Genomic DNA, 18,766 nt, shown 5'->3' with positions numbered 1-18,766 from the left:
GATCGAGCACTCACACGCGCAGCGCCTCCTGCTGGTCATCCTGGGAATTAGCTCTTTTCCAGCCTCAGCGCACCCTCTGCTGGCCGGTGTCTTGCCTGCCTCAGCCTCGTGTCCCTCCCGGACCCCGGTGCCCCTTACCTTGCTTGGTCTCCCCTCCCAGGGAATCCCCAACCCGCTATACCCACCTTGCCTCAATGGATACTGCCAGTCATCATCTAGTCCCTTTCTTAAGGGGCAGACTGCAGTATATAATGGCCACTCATCACTGGCAAGGGGGTAGGACCAGCTGCCTCTGCCTATCCTCTACACCTGTGTAGCCCCAGTACCTGCTTTGGCCTTACCCAAGGCCTCAGGCTGGGGAGTTGTCAGGCTGGAGCTCCCCAGCTCCTCTTGGCTTTCCCCAGCCCTGCTCTGTTTCCAGTACCCTGCTCCAGGGCTGGAACGAGACTCCCTGCCTTCTGGCCCTGCCGCTCTTTTATAGGGCCTAGCTTGGCCTGGATTGGCTGCATCAAGCCCGCTCCTGATGGGCTGCCCCTTCCCAGGGCTGTTTTTAATCCCTGCCACACCGGAGTGGAGTGACCACCCCGCTGCACCCAGGTTGACAGAACATGATATCAATTCTTTCACAACAAAGAATAATAGTGCATATCTATAGGTCAGTCATCATTATGTTATCTCAATTATATTTGGATCAAATTCTACTTGTCTTATTAACCCAAGTCAATATACATACAAGGTACAATATTTCATACAAATAAATTAATGGAATGAGACTAAGGTCCTGCAGAAATAATCTAGCATGGGATCATGTAATTAAAAACTGCAATAAGCCCAAAAGATTAGGTGCATGCAACTTTAACTTTTGCACTTACTGATACTGTAATATCACCCACTCATTTTCTTAATGTAGTTTTCTGTACAGAATTCTAAAGGGTATTTTTGTAAATGAAAACAATTAACTCTGTATCTTTGTTACAATTTAACTATACAGCACAACATTGGCAAAAGAAGATTCTGAAGGAAGAGGACTCATTTTGATCAAGAGGTGCCACTGCTAATATTTTTCAATTTTATCTTTGATTCCCCCCTGAAGTTCCCATTCAAGGACATTATTACAAATGCTGGTACAATATTTATTATTTAAGCTATCATGGAAGACCTATACTTATGTCCTGGAAGAAACCTGAAATTGATTTAAAATCTTTTGAAAGGGATAAAAACCTTGTGCTTCGTGTCTCAAGCCAATCTCTAACTATGAGGGATTAGGATGAGACCTTCATGGGGTATATGATGTAATAGCTGCCTAGTGAGGGTTTCTTACACTTTCCTCTGACCACAGTGCTGACCACTGTCAGATAATGGAGTATTTGGACGACAGATTTGACCCAGTGAGGCGATTCCTGTTGTCCTAACATTGTTTCTATGAATCACCTTCATTTCAGAGCGATTACTAAATTGCATTGGCACTTAAGAAAGCAGAACTTTCAGCAAGACAAATGTTTCAGAACTTGAAAACATCAGGAAGTGTGTGAGACTCCTGAGTTCCCAAGGATCTAATGTATAGATACTTAAAGTGACAAATATGGCCATCAGAAATGCATATGATTAGTTCTCACTTTAGTCAATGGGAACTGGGTGTGTCTGTGCACTGACCCTTTATTGTAGATCTAATTTAGCTTTATAGGCTTGGTTCCATTCTTACATTGGTTTTACACTGGTGTAACTCAATTGACATGGATGAGTTACTGTTTATTTACACTGATATAAGTGAAAGCAGAATCAGGCACTATCTACTTAATTTGTACTGACTGCACACGGAATAGCTTATGGATTCCTGGAACCTTGGAACCAGACCTTATCACATGATGTAGCCTTCTAGTGTGCGGATAGCCTTCCAGCACACTTTCACATTTAGTGTAATCTCTCTTGGGTTATTTTTGTTTGTAATGTGTGTTACTGATGCTCAATTAACATTTCTAAAAAGTCCAGCTTGCAAAAAGATCCTGCAGTAGAGCAACATGTTTGACTTTCCTTCCCAGCAGGCACCTTCTCACATAGAATCTGCCAGTGAGAGGAGATATCTAGAAGATTCACAACAAGAGTGCCTGTGTTTTGTGGCCCAGCCACATTTACTCCAGTGCCTTGTTAGAAAGGTACAGCTTGACCTCAAACTGACCTTTATATTTATAGGCCAAAGGGAGTAGTTATGTAAGGGAGAACAGCATGACTTAAAAAAAGCAGCAGCTATGGAGAACAGGTCACAAAAGGAGAAACGATAGTCACAAAGTGTTGGTGTATAAAGTTAATACAAAAGGCAGACAGAGACCACCTGCTTCCTGTTCCCCCTACCTCCCACCCAACCTGGAATCAAACTGGTTCTATATATTCATTAAAGTCCAAGCTCCCCCACCCTTATTATGTACTGTAATTCATTACACAGCATGTTTTCAACAAAGAAAAAACCTCCACTATGATTATTCAGCTAATAAGAATTTTTTGAGTGTTTTTCCTTCCAGTTTCTTTTATGTCAACACTTTAACACCTTGCTAGTTTATTGTATTGGGCAAGAGCAAGGCTTTTTAAAAAAAAACCTGTACTGTCAGACAGTAAATTTTAAGCACTGCTCTGAAAGTAATACCCCAAATGAGGCGAATAAGAAGAAACGTATAAATCCATAGGTTTTGTGCAATGCATAAGTCAATACAAAATAAATATGTAAAACCCAAACAGGGTAAATGCTTAAAGGCAACATAAAACCACAAACCATGTTTCTCTTTTAATGTATTCCCACAGGAAAAGTCAGTACCCACTGTAAATCAGCATGTTTGTTTTATATTAGATCTCATTTTACAAAGAAAAGTGAAAGATTTTGTTAATGAAGTAGGTAAATGTGTACCTGCTAACAGATTGCAAGTGAGAACACAGTCAGACCCTGCCATGACAAAAGTTCATCACACTGACATACAAAAAACTCAGAGCTGACTCCTTAGAGCTGACCTATAAATATGGCACAGAGCCTAAGAAGGAAAATTGCAGTTTGTTTTACTTCACTGGTGAAATGACCATTTGTTTCCAAATAGTCCCTCGGCTCATCTCTTTAATGGTCATTACTCCACTGTACTGGCATGCTGCTAGGGGCTTTGCATGTTACCTAGTTGTCAGGAAGGGCTGCTGGAGTTCATTAAGAAATTATAAGAATAACCCAAGTGCCTTCAAAACTAGATTTAGGAATAATCTTAGAAATGATCAGTGATTTCAAAATAATTAAATCTTTGGTAACCCAGCATCACAGTTTCCCAAGAGCTGACTAGAACATACCAAGAATGCTGTTATGAAATCAGAAGAAATATGTACTGGTTGTCACAGACAGGTCATGGGCAGTTATATCTATTAGTCAGAGTCCACAATCACAAAATAGGAGTCAGCTGTTGGCTGGGACAGGATACCATGAGCTCAAAAGCAAGAGACCAAATGGAGATCAGAACCATAAGTCAAGATATCAGAAAGTCAGGCAGGAGACAAACTGAAGGTTGGGAACCATCAGTCAGACACCAGGAGTCAAGCCAGAGAAGGAGGAGCAGGAGCAGGTAGAGGGAAGCACAAGGTCCACAGTTCAGACCAGGCTGGAACCTAATTGTTCAGACTGCTCGCTGTGCTTTTTGCTGGCTTAAATAGGGACACTTGGCCAGTCAGCCTCTCTGGGACTCTGCCAATCAGACCTATAGGGTGGAGCCTCGCACTGGGGCTGGTTTTCCTGTACCCCAGGTAAGCTATTACCAGTAGGCTGCCAGGTGCAGGATTAGAGTGTGGCTATGCCCCAGAATCTTATGGTCTTGGGTTTGAGACCTGAGGCTCACGGCATCTGTAATAAAGTAGAATGTAAAGTTATCTTAAAATAACTGAGAATGTGTAGACTTGATTTGCAGAAGTTAATATTTTGCAAGATTATATTCAAAAGTTCCAATAAGTATAAAAAAGCCTAACATTTGCAATTAGACACATATCTATAAACTAAAATCCTATTATTTAACCTCTTTCAGGTAATTCACAAGCTTTTAACTAGCCATCAGGATCTAGGGTGACCAGATGTCCTGATTTTATAGGGACAGTCCTGATTTTGGGGTCTTTTTCTTATATAGCCTCCTATTACCCCCCACCCCATCCCAATTTTTCACATTTGCTGTCTGGTCATCCTATCAGGATCTACTAATTGTGATAATAAGCACTAATTAAGTATAGGGGAACTACAGGATGTATATCTATTACATAGCAAAAGAATGCATGACAAAACCACAGAGACTAGGTAACTCAAATTGCTCAAAGAGATTAGATATTAAATAAATATATTAAATTGGTTCAAACAGAGGAAAACAAGTGTGAAATGTGGTAGCCTTATATTTCTTCTTTACCTTCAATCACCTCCCAGCATGGATGATACTTTTTAAAAACAGAGTGTGATGCTAGCTAGACTGAAATATTTGTTTTATAATGTTATGTAATTTGAATTCCTCATAAACAGCAGTCTTGCTATCGTCTCTTCATTTTTGCTTAGCCACTTTTATTATCTAGAACCTGATCCTGCACTAGAAACAGGTAAAACACCCATTTGAAATTAAAGCAGAATATCGGGAGGAGGGAAAAACCCTTCTTGACGGTGAGAAATGTTGGGCTATGGAACAGTCTCCCAAGGAAAATGGTGGAGGCTTCATCACATGGAACATTAAAACCTAGACTGAAAAATACACTAGTAAATGTAATGGAGGAAACAATTATGCCTCTGGTGGTGCATGATGGTAATCTAGTCACCACCTGGGCAAGTACCTGAAGACTTTGGGACTTATTTGGTCAAACATGCAGTACAGGTTGATTGGTTTATTGGTCCTTATGCTGAGTTCCAGATGAGATCCAGTTGGTCAAGCATTTTCCTCTTACCTGAATCTGGCACAGAATCAATGAGAATTTACATATTATCAAATGAAGTTTTGTTCAGCAAAAGCTAGTATTACAAAGGAATGCTGGTTTGGAAGCACAATGCCTTTGTTCTTGGACAGTTAAGATACAGATTTCCCAAAATGCTTAAAGCACTTAACTAATTTAAGTCCTGACCTTAATGGATGATATCACAGAGTAAAAAGTATGAGTGGCAGATGCAGGCTTTCTGAGGAATGTTTACACTACTGTGAGATAAGACCAGGTATCAAATTTCTCATTCATGTGTATCATTATACAGCTCAAAAACATAACCAGGACCAACTCTCTCCTCAGTCTCACCTGTGCAATCCCACCAACTCCACTGGTGTTACACAGGTGTGAAAAGGGAGGAACTAGGCCCAATCTACTGCTCTAGGAGAAATTTTCACTTATATAAATATATGAGGAGCTAAATCCTTTAGAAGTTAAGGTTACTACATGGGGCTCTGCATGGAATAAATTGCAGGATTGGGCCCCAAAAGACAGAAATTCTATGGAAAAGTCCTATTGAATGTAATCTGATGAGCCAAAACCAGAGATTTATGATGCAGCTGAATTAAAGAGGGCCTTGAAGGTGAGGACATGAACATTGCTACAACAAGCCTTTGCAGTTTGATTTAGTACAAGGACAATTATTATAAGCAGTAGCAGTCAAGACATATACATTCCCTGAGAGATTAAGGGCTGCCTGGGAAAAGTTGATGGCCAGTGACGCTCAGGGCAATAACCCCAACTAGTCCCCAACAAACGTCCAGTGCTGAGGCCTCTAGTGCTATTAAAAGATGAAAATAGGGGTAAGGAATTGCCTGAGAGGTTATTTTTCTTCCTCCATTAGGCTTTACTGTGGTACAGTTCAGGGCTAGTCATTACCTATGTCAACTGCTTTGAGCTATTTTATCCTCTTGGGGTGAAAACTATTCTCCCCCCACCCACACGCCAACCAACATTTCAGATGAAGAGCAGAAATAAATACAGTGTGAGCAAGAAAATATGATAAATAGAGAGGAAGAGAGAGAAAATGACACAGCCCTAGGACAAGGTGTATATAGTATTAAACTTTAAACCTGATTTATTTAGTAAAAGACGCATTGTGCGTATGAGATACACTGAAATGCTGCAATCAGTTTTAGAAATTTGATACACAAAAAGATGAACTTCATACTAAACTCAACCAACTCCCAAGATATCCTTATGCACATAAAGTGAAATAATTAGACCTTGGATGAAAAATCTTGACAGTACAAAGAAAGACCACGATCTAATATCAGAACAAAGTTAACAGATGTCATTAAATGAGATGATTAGCCGATGACGGAAGGTCACACCCAGTTTACTTTTCACAGTTGACAGATCAAAGTTATTTGCTCAGTTTGAGAAAAGAATGAATACAGTTACCCTAAGAAAATCCTTTCACATAACATTAAGTCTCCCTTCTGTCTTGTGTTTAAGATGCATTGTTAGAACAAATATCAGTACAGTGTACAGTAAACCAGTTTTAAACAATAAACAATGTACATTTTAAAAACAAACCTCTTAGTAACAGCTAAAATTCAATGTGAAATTGTGACCAATGATTTTTTACACTTTCAAATTGTGTGAATGGTTTTACAGCTTGGAATCACATGCCTGAATTACTATGAGCTTGATTCTGTTCTGAGTCACAGTTCTAAATGAGGAGTAATTCCACTGAAATCAATAGGACAGATCCTCACCTGGCAAATCAGCACATGCCAATTTACACCACCTGAGGATCCATCCAGTAGGAGTTAAACTGGCTGGAATTTGTATACTTGATTGGAGAATCAAACCTCATAGCTTTATCCTGATAAAAAAATGTTCTTCCCTCCCAGGCTGTGCACTAGCCTTTGTTAAATAACTGCATTATCTTACTACTGTCATCCTTAGCCTCCCTCGCTCTTCTCCTCCCTATTATTTTGTTTCCCCCTTTACTTATGTCATGTATGAAATAAGAGTATAAGCTCTTTATGGCAGAGACCATGGGCCAAATCCTTGGCTGGTGTAAATCAGTGCAGTTCCATGGAAGTCACCCAGGGCTGCCCAGAGGATTCAGGGGGCCTGGGGTCTTCGGCAGCGGATACCGGGGCGGAAGGACCTCCCACCGCCAAATTGCCGCCGAAGACCCGGAGCGGAAGAAGCTCTGGGGGCCCAGGCCCGGGCCCTGTGAGAGTTTTTTGGGGCCCCTGGAGTGAGTGAAGGACCCCGCTCCAGGGGCCCCAAAAAACTCTCGTGCGGGCCTGGGGCAAATTGCCCCACTTGCCCGCCGCTCTGGGCAGCCCTGAAGTCACCTTCAAGTGATTTCACCAGCTGTGAATATGGCCTAGTGTCTTTTTTGCACTGGTAGCCCACTAGCCCACTTTTGGGTACTGGATATTAATATAATATAAATTAACATAAAATTTAAAATGTGATATTTTATTTCTATACACTTAACTACAATGTTATTTCCCCACCAAATTCTGTAAATATAGATAGTGAGAGTAAGAATATTTTAAGCCTAAAATGTAAAACCTGCCTTCTTTTTTTGTACCTTCATTTCGCTACTGCAAGTACAATTGTTTTCAGGTGCAAATGAAAGCAAATAGGCATTTAACTACCCAACTGCAGTCATGAACCAAGTGGTTAGTTAGATATCTACAGGTCAAAATCCCAAGTGGTTTAACTTGGTGTAATTCCATTCTATGCTCATTTACACCAGCTAAGGATCTGGCCCTCTATGGCCTTATATAACAGCAAATAATTGTCCTTGCACTTGCATTTATTCTGGCCATTCAATCCAGAGTCTGGATTAAGACTGTTTTTTTCTAAAAATAAAATCCTCTATCTCAATTTGTTCTACACAATTATGTCACTATTCCAAAAATACATGTATTCATTCTTACTAACAAAAAAGAATCAACTGGTACACAATATACATATTAGAAAACAAGATAAAATATATTTGTACCATTATAAAGAAACTGGGAGGTAAAATAAAAATATAAAAAACTGGGAGGTACTGTAATAAACAATATTCAAGAAAGTTTATGTAGGGGAATTTCAGGCTGCAGTTCACATATTCTCTAAACCCCTCTGTCAGCTAAAGTTACCATTTGGAGGTAGAAACCCTTTCTCCTAACGTTAAAGAATGTTGTTAAATGGAGAAAGATTATGCTAACCACTGCCCTCAGCAAACTAGGGAATTTGTTCCCTGCCAAACCTGCTGTGGGATGAGAATCAAGATATTAAGGCCCTGCCTGGGAAGAATGATTGTTTCATTGTGTGAAGGTATTTCTGTTACACGCAGCACAAAAGCAGAGTTCATCACAGAAGCGTCTACTGATTATAAAAACTCTTAACACTATGATCATCAGGAATTTTAGCTGTATCAAAGTAAAAGGACCAGAGAAACTAAAGTGACTAATAGAAAAAAAGAAAGGGAGGGCTTAACCTTTGTCCTGGGGGTGATAAAATAGCATCACATGGCTGAAAATCAGACTAACCTTCAGCCATGTGATGCAGTTGACACAGTGGCTTTAGTGAAAGCTACAGAATGGCATCAGTCTCTTAAAAATCATATTTGAAAGTCCTTTTTAATTATATCTTCAAAATACTGATTTCAAATTACAAGTTTTTACTATGTATCTGTATGTTTATAGGTTATATTTTCATGTTTGAATTCAAAGCAATTATAATATTAATAAAAGACCAGAGACATGAACTACAGCATTCAATCCAGAATTCATTTGTTGATACTGCTAATGTACATATACCCTATTTTGTTGCACAGAATTCAGATCTATCTGTCTAGGTATTTGTAAGGATGCCAATCACTGTGGTATTTAGGTGTTATAAATGGAATTAATGGACATAAGACAATTCCAGAAAGAACTTTGAGCAAGAACTGCACACTGCATTGCAAGTTGCTATTACCAAGAGACATAGTAAATGGGTTTGTCTGGGTGCTTCAGCATGTGCAGAAGTTTATTCCTTTGAGAGAAATTGTCCAGAGGACACTGCCATAAAACTGCGGGAACTGATTTGTGTAATAGTTGTCACCAATCCCAGTAAGCTGTTTGACTATCTTTGACTGCAAAGCTCCATGAGAATAGATATCCATATTAGCAAGCGGCCATTTTTTTCCATGCTGTAATAAAGGAGTGACACACACAGTATTGCTGGTGTGAGACTGTTCTTTATTTCCCAGCCCCAGCCTGTATGTCATCTTCATTCTCTTTGACTTCTCCCCTGCCTTTGATATTGATGACAACTCCCTCCATCTGGACATTCTAGCCTCCCTGAGTTTTCATGGCACTGTCCTCTCCTGGCTCTCCTGCTACCTCTCTAAGACTTCAGGTCTCTCCTGCAGATCCACCTCCATACCACCCCATCCCAGTCCACTCCAGCTCTCTGTGGGAGTTCACCAGGTATTTATCCTGCACCCTCTCTTGCAGATACAACTTCTCAGTGGGCAACTTCCTCCAGTTGCACGGGTTTAACTATTTCTCCATTCTGCTGACTCTCCAGTTTTTCCTCGAGACTGCCTACCATCCTGTTTAATATCATATGTCTTGTTGTTTATGACATTTTATGTTCAATGGCCTGCTGTCATCCCAAGATTAACATGGCCAGTACTGAACTCCTGATCTTTCCTCCTAAACCTTCTCTGCTACACCATCTTCACCATGACTGCACTGACATGCTTTCTGTCATCCACCCGCATGTGTGTGTCCCTTTTCTTTCCTGACTTATTTTTTCTCTTTCCTGTCTTTCTTTTTTTCTTCTGTCTAATAAGACTCTGGTTTAGCCAGCCAAGACTGTATATTTTGCAAAACTGCTGTAAGCCTATGACCAGAAAGCGACAGCTAAATGCAATGCCCTAAACACCATAATGCTGGTACAAGTTTGCCAGGTCTGAGAGAGGCTGATAAACCCATGTACTCTACCTGTATTTTTCAAGCAGTGAGGTTCAAGTGGAAGTAAACACCAGAGACAGAAGCTGCATTTTCTATCTTTGCTGTTCTCCCTTTTTGTGTGTGTTTGTCTTGATTTGTCTCCTAGGAAATAGGATTGGGTTTTAGCAACAACAGCAATAATAACAGCTCCAGCTCATCTCAACTAACTTTTTCTCTTTTCCCCAAAAAGAATCGTTATTACCATCTTTAATATCATCTAAGAGACTGTCAAACAAGGGGGTTTTTCCTTCTAAAAACTCTCTCCAGCTAAAGGGAAAGGGAACAAGAGATGTTAAAATGAAAGCCTAACTTAATACCTTATCTTTCAAATGCTTTAACTTTTAGCTTCTTTTCTGTATCCTTAATAGAAGGTTAAAGGATTTTTCATGGTGTGTTTGCCATGGTACTAAGCAGCTGAGATCTCCATACACAAAACTCTGAACTTTGTTTAAAACTGTTGAATGCTAGACTGTTTCAGGATCATGTTAACGCCTTTGATTCTCTGGGCCCCTTTATTCCAGGGACTCGATGTTAGCATTTAATGATGGACTCGATGTTAGCATTTAAAGATGTTAGCATTTAATACCCAATGTACTATCCCACCACCATTTCTGGTATAGCAAAGAGTCCAGTCTCAGAGTCCCTTTCATCACCTGTCTCACAGACATCTTTGTACTTTCTTCTATGTTTGGAAAGACCTTCCAAAAATCAAGCTTCCATTCTCACTTCATTCAGTAGCTCCTATAATCTAAGTATTGCAGCATAGCCTACAGGCTAGGTATGATGTTTACCAAAACAAAAGAGATATCAATAACTGAATACATTATTTTGTGTTGGTCATTTGCTCATCTTTACTAACAACATAGGACTTAATCACTTCAGTATACAAAATATGACTTCAAGTAGTTCCAGCAAAAGAGAGTTTACCTAATCACTCATCATCCATTATACAGGCACTGTGTGTCTGAAACATAGAGAGATCATAGAATCATAGGAATGGAAGGGACCTCAAGAGGTCATCTAGTCCAGTCCCCGGCACTCATGGCAGGACTAAGTATTATCTAGACCATCCCTGACAGGTGTTTGCCAAACCTGCTCTTAAAAATCTCCACTGATGGAGATTCCACAACCTCCCTAGGCAATTTATTCCAGTGCTTAACCACCCTGACAGGAAGTTTTTCCTGATGTCCAACCTAAGCCTCCCTTGCTGCAATTTAAGCCCATTGCTTCTTGTCCTATCCTCAGAGGTTAAGAAGAATAATTCTTCCCCCTCCTCCTTGTAACAACCTTTTATGTACTTGAAAACTGTTATCATGTCCCCTCTCAGTCTTCTCTTCTCCAGACTAACCAAACCCATTTTTTTCAATCTTCCCTCACAGGTCATATCTTCTAGACCTTTAACCATTTTTGTTGCTCTCTCTGGAATATTTGTCCACATCTTTCCTGAAATGCGGTTCCCAGAACTGGACACAGTACGCCAGTTGAGGCCTAATCAGTGCAGAGTAGAGTGGAACAATTATTTCTCCTGTCTTGCTTACTACACTGGTTTTCCAACCAGCTATGCACCCACCTTATAGTAGCTCATCTAGACTATATTTCCCTAGTTTGTTTATGAGAAAGTCATATACAATAGTTTGTTTATGAGAAGGTCAATATACAATGGGTAAAATTTTCAAAAGCACCAAAGTCACTTAGGAACCTAACTTAGGTGCTTTGGAAAATTTTACTCATAGTTTTGTGGTACTGCTTTATATTCCCTCATACATAACATCAGATGAGATCATACAATGTCATGTGTAAACCAGTATAATATAAAGCTTACACATAATCCCAACAAAGAAGTGTTGTTTACTCCTTCTCATAACACAAAACTAGGGGTCACCAAATAAAATTAATAGGCAGCAGATTTAAAACAAATAAAAGGAAGTATTTCTTCACACAACGCACAGTCAACCTGTGGAACTCTTTGCCAGAGGATGTTGTGAAGGCCAAGACTATAACAGGGTTCAAAAAAGAACTAGATAAATTCATGGAGGATAGGTCCATCAATGGCTATTAGCCAGAATGGCAGGGATGGCGTGCACCTCGCCTCTGTTTGCCAGAAGCTGGGAATGGATGACAGGGGATGGATCACTTGATGATAACCTGTTCTGTTCATTCCCTCTGGGGCACCTGGCATTAGCCACTGTCAGAAGACAGGATACTGGGCTAGATGGACCTTTGGTCCGACCCTGTATGCCATTCTTATGTTCACATATAAAATCTGTAGATGATTTCCCCAAATGTCTCTAGATTGGAGCAGACACACGTCCCAAACAGAGCATCTTGACACTTATTTTATGTGCAGATTTGATAAATGAGTACTTGACAGACGTCTGTAAAGTACTGAAGCAGTAAAGTTAGTAAGTTTGATTCAAATCTCTCTTACACCAATGTAATTCCTTTGAGTACTGATGACTGATTCCAGTGTGAAATATTTCAGAATCTGTTTCAATATCTGTATAACACAGTAATAAACCAAGACTCCAGGAACTGTCTAAACTGATTTATTTGAATAACACCTAGTAGAAAAAGTCCGAATGCATAGAGAGGGTAGGACCTTATGTTTTTCAGATTACCTTTTATTTCCCCAAAATGAAAACCTAGAGTTTATTTTGTTACTTTAATACTCGTGAAAGATTTCAGAGTGACAGTCTTCTACTGTTGGAAGTCTTCTACAGTGTCTGTACAGAACAGGTACAATACAGAGAACAATAGTATAAGCTTCCCCACACTTGTGGTCCAGACCTGACACAAAGGAATTCTCTGTAGATTTAAGATGATAGTTCATTCTCTTTGCCCAATCAATCATTTGCCTCCCCACTTTGGTTGTCAACCTGGTGGTCTATTAGTGCCAATTATGGCAAATGCTTTCTGTACTGCTGATGCATTTTTTGATGTTGCCCACTGGGAACTGGACTATCAAACTTGTGTTTCACAGGCCATTAAATCACTATGATATGGGAACAATTTTTTGGTCACTACCAACATGGGCCTGTCCAAATTATTTAAATGAAGCCAGTAATGTCCAAAGGAATGCACTAAGATCCCTAACACGGAATATGCAAGCCCCCAGTCCCAGAGAAACTCAGTTCCACCAGCTTTGGCTTCTCTGTGACAACACAAGTAGTGGGGAACATGCAACCTTAAATCTGGGATCATTAACAGTTTTTTAACAAGAGTTGATTCAATGCTATAATGCTATCCACTGAAAAGCACAGCACATCTCAAAGGATTGCTTTGCTACTGCGTAGACAGCACTATGTATCAAGTTGCTGATTTGATGTAAATTTTCATAACATAATTTATCTTTATTCAGAAACTAGAACTTCTGTTTAATATATGGCATAAAAATGTTAGCAAGTTATACATAACCTAAAACTCAAGAAAGTTAAATTTATTAAGACACACAAAACCATATCAAAGTAATGAGGAGGGTTTAATTTACACCCACAAAGGCAAGGAAATTCTACAATAAGGCAGAAATTCCAGCTTGGCATTCAGTCCTTAGCTTATCCTGTTTTGCCTTTGAAGTTATGATATTATATAATGTACATGTGCTTTGAGAATATTTGTGAAGCACATACTGGTAATATTGGTTTGTTTTATTCCCGTCATAAGGTTTCACAATACGAGGCTAGACCATAAATCATTATTTCCAAATAGACATCATCACTAGCCAATTCTGAAATGTTAATTTTGCTGTTTTCATTTTCTTTTAATAGAGAAAGTGCCTAACACATCATATACTAAGAGCTTCTAATCTGTCAGTTGAAAAACACTCTAAACTGGTTTGTATTTTAGGGCTTGGTCCTGTGTCATTTAAGTCAATGGGAGTTCTATCATGGCCTTCCATGGAAGAAGGACTTGGGTATTAATTAGTATAAAAATGGTTCAAACCAAATACACCAACATTGTGCCACTAATTTGCAGGCAGTGCTTCTGTTAACGTGTTTGATGCAAAAATCAATGGCTGGTGTTAGGCATATATTTCCTTTAATTTGCTCATGGCCTATCCAAAGATACTGCATATGGCCAGATACTAAGTTCCTGAAACAAGGGATCTACTGTGGAAATTTGTAACTCTAACTGTACTAGCAGACCTTTTTACAGCCCATAGCAGACAATTCTATTAAAAAGTCAATTTTCTTATGATATACAGGTCTGAATAAATTCATACGGTCGGCAAAAAGGTTTTTGTTTTTTATTTTTAAGCAAATGGCAATTCTCACATAATGTTAAACTCAGCTTCAAGAGGAACTAGAACTGCAACACCTTTGTACAGTAAGTACAAGGAGCTAAAAGCTAAGCGTTTGAATTTCAAGAGAATCAGTCACACACATTGTAACAGTTATTGTTGCCCTTTGCACACACCAAGAAAAAAGTCTCAAAAGGCCCATGTCTCTTTAAACTCCTAGCTCAGGAACCAGTTCTTGTTAAAGTTTTTTCCAAACGAAAGGGCATGCAGATACAATCACAATGTAGATGAGAATAACAAAAAGACAAGAACAGAAGTAAAGTCTTCATGAAAGCGTGTGTTTCTCCTCTGTGAGTCTACATTGAACTAAACGCAAAATAGCAGCCTATCTCGGCAAAAAGCAGAGAATTTAGAGATTTAAATGCAGCAAAGAGTCCTGTGGCACCTTATAGACTAACAGACGTTTTGGAGCATGAGCTTTCGTGGGTGAATACCCATTTCGTCGGATGCACCCACGAAAGCTCATGCTCCAATACGTCTGTTAGTCTATAAGGTGCCACAGAACTCTTTGCTGCTTTTACAGATCCAGACTAACACGGCTACCCCTCTGATACTAGAGATTTAAATGTGCAGCATACAGAAAACAAAGAAATGACAATTCCACAGCAAAACACACACCACTGTAGTTCTGAGAGATGGTGAAGGATGTATTTCCAGCCTCTCTTGCAATCCGAATGATGATTCAGCACCCTCTAATGCAGAGGTTCTCAAACCGTGGGTCAGGACCCCAAAGTGGGTCGCAACACCATTTTAATGGGGTCTCCAGGGCCAGCATTAGACTTGCTGGGACCCAGGACTGAAGCTGAAGTCCTGGGTCCCAGCAAGTCTAATGGGTTGTGGACAGGGCCGGCTTTAGGAACTGCAGGGACCAATTCGAATACCCAGCGGTGGTCCGGGTCTTCGGCGGCACTTTGGTGGCGAGGGGTCCTTCACTCACTCCGGACCCCCCACCGCCAAAATGCCGCTAAAGACCCAGAGCAAGTGAAGGACCCCCCGCCGCTGAAGTGCCGCCGAAGACCTGGACCACCGCCGGGTATGTAAAAAAAAATTAAATCCCCCCCGGGGAATCAGGGGAATCGGCCTAAAGCCAGCCCTGGTTGTAGCCCCCTGTCCCCCGACCTGGGGCAGCGGGGCTCAGGCTCTGACCCCTCCCTCCCAGGGTCATGTAGTAACTTTATTGTCAGAAGGGGGTCGCGGTGCAGTGAAGTTTGAGAACCCCTGCTCTAATGGCAGGAGCGGAAATTCAAGAAGGTGAGTTGTGCTTTTGTTCTCTTACTAGAACCTAGAAGGTTACTACATGGGTAGTTCTCAAGTTTGGCAATCATCCAGTAATAGCATATGTTAAGCAACAGTTTAAAGGATACAAAAATCCCAGAGCTCAATAACACTTTCTGTAAGAGTGGTCAAAAGGGTTTGGTCCCATATATATTCACTATCTTCAATATCAGCTGATGGGAAGCAAGGGAACCTTTGCTAACAACTATTGTCAGTAACTGGTAGTCGCCCTAGGGTAGACAGAGTCTTTACAAGCAGAGCTGGTTGGGAATTACCCAGTGAAATATTTTTTTCATTGAAATGGCAATTCATTGACACTGAGACTGATTGCAGGAAAAGGTCAGTTTCAACAAGTCTCCTGATTCAAAAATTTTTGAAAAAAGATTCAAACTGTTGACATGTTCAAACCAAACATTTTAATTATTTGGTTTGAAACAACTTTTCATTTGAAAAGTTTAGTTAATTTATAGTAAAAAGGTTAAAAAATGTAAGAAGTCAAAATTGAAACAAAACATTTTGAAATTATCTAAATTAAACATTTCAAGTGACCTGATCCAAAAAAAATTCATATCAATTTGCAAGAATTTTCACGATTTTGACTTTTCATCCTGATTTGGGATGTGAAAAATATTTCCCACCCAGCTCTACTTAAATGTTAAAGATTACACAACTGGCATCAGGTTGTGTGTGTTATTGCAGGACATTGTATAGAGGTTTGATCTTTTCTGTTTCCATCCATTACTCCTTTCTGACCCCAGAAAGTGTTCTTTAAGTGTTCTTGTTACTTAAAAACAGAGCAATAATGAAAATTTGTCCAAAATATATTGAAACTCTTTTTGTGCAATCACACAGGCCTGATGGTTTTGCAACAGTTTCAATAAAGTGTGGTTTGACTTTTCAATGGAAAGAAAATGTGATTGATACTTCCTCTTGCCTGCATATCTATCTATATCTAGCTATAGAAACATCTGTTTCAAAGCAATGCAACCATAATAAGGCAGCTGAAAGCCTCTAAAGATATCATGAGACTCAGGAATATTAAAGGTGAGCCTCAAGAGATTCAGAAGTTTGATTCAGATGAACATGTGAGGTTGGGTTTATTATCCAGATTTTTTGAGCTTGCAACACTGGGCTGGAAGCTCATAAAAACATGATTTATTGTAAGATTCATAATATTTCCTGCTTGGGTTTGGGCTGGAAGTACCACAAGAACAATATTTCTCATGGAACTGGAGACCAAAAGGGAAGGGACACACACAAATGGAAACTGTATTTCTTACAAAGTGATCCATATTTTTGAACCTCAGAAAAAGTTTGTTTCAGGTCCAGCTTGAGGTATCACTTTCTGGGGAGGTGTTCTTATTGTATCAGAGCTCTATCATTATGCCTTAAAATCATTACTCTCATTTATATAAAATTTATGCTCAAAGTTAGAATTTTATGCAAAATGACTGCCTGGCTTATTATTTTATATTAACTTTCCAGTTGCCCTATGACATAAGAATTCTCACTATGTCAGCCATTATCCATAATAATAATTTAGCAATATAAAATAATATAATATATCCAACCCACTAGCCATCATGAGCCAAATTCTGGCAACCCTTTCTAAAAATGTGCTGAAAACACATGTATCAAAACATTTATATCTTAATTCTGTCTGGCATCAAGCCAGATAGTTATCTAACTGCAAATCAGCAGAGGTGTATAGCCAAAAAAATGTACAATAGCCAAACAATGCAGTAGAACCCACTGTGAGCAGAAGTTATTCTATGTCAGAAGTGGAAAGTTTTAATCAGGTTCTGTGCAATTAGCAACACTATTTTTTTATCTGTTTGTTAGCCATGCCTAAACTTGGCTAAGCCATGCCATTTACCTCATGAAACACCTGTGAATATAGGGGGTTTTCATTTTTTCCTGGACAGAACTGTGGTACAATGATTCTTCTGTGTGGATTTTAATCAATGTTATGAAGATAGCTGCTCCTTTTGGGGTATACATCTCCTGACAGGCACCTTTAAATTCCAGCCAGGGCCCCATTGGTGCCACACTGGCAGATGCCACTTGTGAGAAGTACTGACTCAGCATATCTCCAAACTAGCCTAGTGCTGGCCCATGCTGGGCTAATCCCAGTCACTGTTGAGATATCATTTTCTGGGAAGGTGGTCCAGAAAATGACATTCCTAGTCCCTCTGTGGTCAACTGGTGTACACAAATTCCAGAATCAGAGGGGTAGCCGTGTTAGTCTGGATCTGTAAAAGCAGCAAAGAGTCCTGTGGCACCTTATAGACTAACAGAAGTTTTGGAGCATGAGCTTTCGTGGGTGAATACCCACTTCGTCGGATGGACTTATCACTGCCTTGGGACTGCAACCAAAGGAGTGCAGAGACATGTATGAATCACCTGACAGAGTTAAGCTCCATATTGTGCTTAATACAACTACTCCCCTAGGGTATAACTTCCTCCCATTTTTACTCCCACTCTGCCTCCTGGAGTCATTATGTTACACTCTCTCCTCTATCATTAGTAAGCTCAAAACTTTAGACATATCAACTTTTTTTAATATAGGTCAACCTCATTATGTTACTTGACGGAAGCTTATGGAGTTGACACAGAGGCTGAATTTGTCCCCTTGTGTTCATTACATACCCAGAGGTTTAAATTTTTATATAAAAGACAAGTCTTCAATATTACATCTCCAAATAACCAGAATCAGAAAACATTTAGCAGGGCAGACAGAAGGCCCAGGCTGAAGCTAGTGTAAGCTGGAGAACTGATATTAGGGATGCTGAAAACACTCAGAGTAAGACAGAGAAACAATCACCCCTCACCTAGCCAACCCATGGAATGCAAAATTCACCCCTCTGCAGCAGACCAGCACAAGGACAATACACCATCTGTGTCCCACTTATGTACTATTTTGCAAGTTTAAGTGGGACTTAAGAGGTGCCCTTTGAACAGGAGCAAATATCACCCTGTGTGTTTATAATCAATGTGCTGCATTTATGTACTATGGTGATAAGCTCTTTAGATATGATGAAGGATTTTGCCCAGACCCCATTGCTAAATTCAGACATTACCAGTAAGGTCTAAACTGAATGGGAGAAAAAAACATAATCATGGGAACTGTCTGTGGGCATCTAAAGGCAGGTATCATCCCAGAGACGGATAAATAGTAGAGAATGGAAATATCTATGGTTTGACCTCTCCGAGCAAATTGTCAAGGACGCTAGCCTGACTACCTATAAGCACCTTTTAAAAACCCACTTCT

This window comes from Mauremys reevesii, linkage group 2, assembly GCF_016161935.1.
Source record: "Mauremys reevesii isolate NIE-2019 linkage group 2, ASM1616193v1, whole genome shotgun sequence".
In the NCBI taxonomy this organism is placed as follows: domain Eukaryota; kingdom Metazoa; phylum Chordata; order Testudines; family Geoemydidae; genus Mauremys; species Mauremys reevesii.
The sequence above is the reverse complement of the archived record's forward strand: the minus strand, read 5'-3'. Positions refer to the sequence as shown.